Here is a 5,094-nt window from a genome sequence, read left to right as displayed (position 1 = left end):
GACAGGAAATTAGAGACAATTCCAATTTATAAAGTAATAACTAGAAGGAGTGCCACCACTTGTGCTTTCACAGCTACAAAGATGGCACTCTTAAATGGCATGCTCTTAAAGCGGAGCTTTTATGCACACAGGGCTTCATTTGTAGCACTCCCGCTCCTACTAAAATTAGTGACTCAGAGATTAGGCATGTAGTCTTCCTCTGAAACAAACTCCCGTCACATGAATATTTCATGAAGCTTTCTAGACAGATGGAAGTAGAAAACAAATCTGTCCTTGGCTAGACCAAATTTGCCTCAGACTGAAAGTCACTAGGCTGTTTTCTAGAAATCTGACAAACATGGTCTTGTTCCTGTTTCTGGAGATAAAAGAGCAAGCAGTGAGCATACTGCTCCAGTGACAACAAGAGAATTAACTGTCCTTAATATTAGGAATGATTATTAGGAATGACTCAAAAATAAGAGTTTCCTCTTGCAAAAATCTCAGCAGTAACTGTTATGTGTTTCATTATTTGATTCTCTTCCACAGTGGAATGAAACTTTTATTTTCCAGGTCGTGGGCATGGGGAAATTCACCCACTCTCCAGAAAAGTTAGTAGGACAAGTAAACAGTTTGAATACCACCAGACCTGTGGTCATTTAAATTCCTTTTCTGCTCATTCAGGGAAAAAAAATGAACTTTGTGAATATCCCCAACCTGCTTATTCACTTTTCTGTCACTGTAAAATCTATGCTCAGTCTCAGAGTATTCCCTGCACAATCTTGGTCAAAACAAGTGTATTTCCTTCTAAACTTTTGTCTAGGTGATTCAAGATTTTCTACCAGAAGAAGTTGTCCATCAAAAGCTTCCCAGCTCACTCCTACCCTGAGTTCCAGGAATCTTTAATCTGCCATAGGGGGAAAAAACCACGTGGTGACATGAATCATACCTAAGTAACTCAGGTACTGCTTTGGTGGGGTATGCGTTTTGTTCTGTAGTGACAAAAGTAAGCACAGGGGATGCTACTGAAATGTGAGGAAAAGTTGCACTAAAATATGCAAAGTATGAAATTGTTGAAATAATTTAAATGTTGAAATAGTTCTCTCAGTAACTTGGACGATCTAGAAATTTTCTGTTTAAGATTGATTAAGCACATAAAACTTTGCATTGTGCCCACCCCCATCCAACTGGGAAACATCTGGCTTTGAGATATTAGAGATCATAACTGTGCTAATAAAGAGAAGATTCCGAGAGCAGTGAGGATTATTTAACATTTGTCTTTACGAAGGATGTAAATTGTCTTTTCTTAATGATGTTTCAGCTTCAACAATTTACAGAAAAGAAAGTCTGAATAGATAAGAAGCAAGAAAGTTTAACACAGAGAGATGGATGTTCTTTGAATTTCTTCAGCTACCAAGGACAAATTTTTGAAATTAAACCATGAGCAAAAAAACCTTTACAGCTAAATACTAGCAGCTTTCTAAATGTTGCAAACTGCTGAGGCCATCTCAGGGCAACGAGAATAGTTTTGCACCATGTAAGTCCAAACTAGGGCATAGTCAAATTGATGTCAGGAAGTCAGCAGACTCCTTGAAGGTTTGAGAAATTATATTCTGCTAACACTTTACCTGTAGTCTTTATAGACATTTTTTATCCATGCTTCACTACAGTTGCTCTGTTATGATCTGTCTTAGGACTAATATGAACTTATCTCTTGGTGCAAATGTTCTTTATGTAAATTGTAGAATGGAGAACAGAGAGATTTTATATCCTTTTATTGCCTAATGCTTCATAATATGGAACAAAGATTTTATATTACATATTGGAGATGCTGATATAAGGAAAAGGATAAGAAGGCAAATAAATACTTCTTGAACAGTTATGATAATTTACAAAAGGACAAAGGATATCAATGTTTGTTGCACTGACTTTTGCTAACTAACTAGTTGTTGTGAAATTATTTTAAGGTTCCTGTTGAGAGTCAAGCATATTCTCATCTTCTTTTTTCTTATGTTGATACTGGCACAGAGAAATTCTGTGCAAGCAAAATGTTGCCGTTTTTCTTCCATGACCTATTCAGCATTTGGAGGTGAAAGAATTCTTTAGGCAAAAACTCATTAACTTGTCATTATTTCAAAATAAATATTCTACCATAATTCCAAATGTTTCTGCAGACATTTTCTGGAACTTAATCCAGTATTGTGAATTAACGTGGCACACATCTGGAATGGCTTGAGTAACATGTTCTGAGCATCACTACTCAATGCAGCAAGTTGTACCAACTGTTATTGTTATATAACATTATAACTTTTTGTAAATCAATAACTGTGTAAAGAAAAGTTACATTTGCAAACCTGTTTGAAGTGTTTTTGCATGTTTAAATAGTAAAATCCAGTGGTAATGGCTTGGTATGTTTGGAATACCATGCACTTACCGGTAAATCCACTATTACAGCACTATTCCAGCAATTATGCACAGTTTTTGCTTGCAATACTATTCACTCAGTAATGTACATGGCAATGAAAAGATACTTTTGCTGATCTTGCCTGTTTGCTTTTAGGGCACTGAGAAAAGAGCTTCCAGACAAGAATTCTACCACTCTGAGTGTGGAAAATATTCATCAGTGCACCTGATGCTGAAGCTATGCCTCAGGCCATTACATGTAGCTATGAGGTAAATGAAATGGGTATCATTTTTTCTGTGAATACTCAAACGTGTCAGTGTAGGGACCACGAGCCTGCTTGCATCTTAGAATGTACAAATCTGGGTGACACAAAGTGTCATTCTCCCAGGAAGAGCAAGAAGTGGTCACAGCAGAGTGAGAAACTGTAAAGTTAGAATCAAGAATTTAGAATAAAATTAGAACCTCTTTGTAAAATACCCCCTTCCCAAAATAAGAAGCAGGATGCTTCTTTATGATATGCATATCATAAATATATCTTTATGCATATCATAAAGATTATCTTTATGATAACTTATGATAACTTTATGATAAGCATCTTTATGATGCTTCTTTATCTTTATGGCAGCAGCTACAATTCAGAAGCTGGAGAGGTGACCTGCAGTGGGAGAGGAACAGAGCCTGGAAATGTGCAGGAAACCACAATCTGGGATGCGGGAAAGGAGATGAAATATTACAGGGAAAAAAAAAGTGGCCTTCCGCTAATTGAGAAAGTTGATTGGATTCAACTTTATTGGTACTTTTCAAACTACTGATTATGTCTGTATTCTGTTTTTCTTTCTCCTTCATTTTTACTGTTTTCAAAATAGCTGGTGCTTTGGAGTCATTAATTGGTAGGTTTTAGCTCCAGACTAGGCTGAAGGTTGTATTGTGCTGAAACCACGTTTGTGCTTTCTGTGACATGTAGTCCAGTACGAATGGGTGTGCATTTCAAAATGGAGTGCCTTCACTGATATTAGCTCAGTTCCAAAGGGTTTACCACCTAATGCCCTGATCAGTGGTGTCTTCTGAGGGTCAGCAACTGAGAATCGAATTGAGGGATTTGACTGGATTTGATTGGATTTGATGGATTCAGGGATTGAGAATGGAACTAAGATAAGGACTCAGTGAAGATGTTTAATAAAAAGTAGGATGAAGAGAAAAGGGTGACTGATAGGGCTGCTATCTTGACAGAAGGGTGTTTTTGGATGCTACTTTCTGTTATGTTCGCACTTAGTACATTGAAAGCAATAAATCTTGATGTAGGCCAGTGTTTGTGTGCCTATGCAGAAAGAGTCTTCAGAAAGTAATTGAATAAATTGTGTACTACGCAAAGGCTGTATACAGGGCAGCATAGAAGATGCATAGGCATGAGTCTGAGAAGGACATGAAAGGATGGTTGTATGTCGTGCTTATCTTTGATATCTTTGATCGTGTCTGTATCAGGACTGCATTAGCACATTTACATTGACAATTTTTATGATTTCTCCTGAACAGCTAAGTATAATGTCTGTTTTTATTGTTCATACTCTGTTGTATATGTATTGTTTGCAACACAGTTGTTCAAACCCCTCACCCTTCTTCCCTTGAAATACATGGTACCAAAAAAATATTATACCTCTAAAAGTCTAGATTTATTGTATCTGTTTGAAGCTCCCACCTGGGGGAATTTTCTATCAGACATCTCAGAGAAGTTCTATTTGTTCTGCCTAGTTTAGCTTTTTTCTACTTTATGGGTAAAATGAAAGGACTTTTCTTTTAAAAGCAATTTTCTCAAATCCTCTACAAAAGTCAAAATCAGTGGTTTTAATGATTCCCTTGGCAACTGGCTCCTTAGGCAACAATGCAGCAATTATAAATAAGACTAATATGTTCATCTGATTGCTTCTGATAACAAGTCATTTTCAGAATTCCTCCTTATTTATTTTTTTTAATAGCATGGGGCTTTAGTTTTTGAGAAAGAGGCAGAAATATTGGTATATATATGTGTGTGAGAGAGAAAGAGAATTGATTGCATACTGAGCTCCAAAATATATTTCAAAAGAGAAGATTGGAAATTCATTGTAATAGATTTACTTATAGTGCTGTTACGACCAACATCTCCAAAACAGAATGAGAGCAAGGAACTAAACCTAATTAAAATGATTTGGTGTTCAGTAAACATCCTATTTGAAAAAATTAATTGATTTACTATAATATAAAATGAAAGTGTCATAATCAAGGTTTTCAGAAGTAATTTGGATACTTCTATTTTTGGGCCACCCAGCTTGGAACATCTCCATCTTAAAGGGCCTTGCTAACTCATTAAAGGGGTAGTCAGAGATTCCTGGCTGCTCTACCCCTGGTCTGACTGACACATGATAAATAGCTAATCTTTAAAAAACAAAGACAAAAATGAAATAAAAACACCAGAAAGAAGGCTTGAAATTCACAATCTTGAACCTGCCAATTGCGTCGTCTTTGCTGTTAAAGGAAAAAGACATGTTTGTGTGCACATCAGAAAACAGAACTATGGTATAAGAGGCTTGATATTATACATCTGTGGATTCAAGAGCTATTACTTGAAGTAGACCTGGAACTGGCCTGCTTTATTTCTTGTAGTATAGTTTAGACTTCTTCCTTGAATTACAGAAGTTAGAGTGCAGAGAAATCTCAGCTGAAATAGTGTTTCAGTAATT

General features: G+C 36.3%; 1 long non-coding RNA gene across 1 annotated transcript; it reads left to right on the top strand.

Moving 5' to 3' along the window:
- The first annotated feature begins 804 nt into the window (after positions 1–804).
- Positions 805–4,186, top strand: LOC112986009 (uncharacterized). Its single transcript, XR_003259890.2, has 3 exons — positions 805–938; positions 2,537–2,649; positions 3,006–4,186. It is a non-coding gene; the product is annotated as an uncharacterized LOC112986009 (long non-coding RNA).
- The last annotated feature ends 908 nt before the right edge of the window (positions 4,187–5,094 follow it).

The sequence above is a fragment of the Dromaius novaehollandiae genome, chromosome 2 (genome assembly GCF_036370855.1).
Source record: "Dromaius novaehollandiae isolate bDroNov1 chromosome 2, bDroNov1.hap1, whole genome shotgun sequence".
Classification (NCBI taxonomy): Eukaryota; Metazoa; Chordata; class Aves; order Casuariiformes; family Dromaiidae; genus Dromaius; species Dromaius novaehollandiae.
Note: the sequence above shows the minus strand (reverse complement) of the source record. Positions and strands in the feature narration are given on the sequence as shown.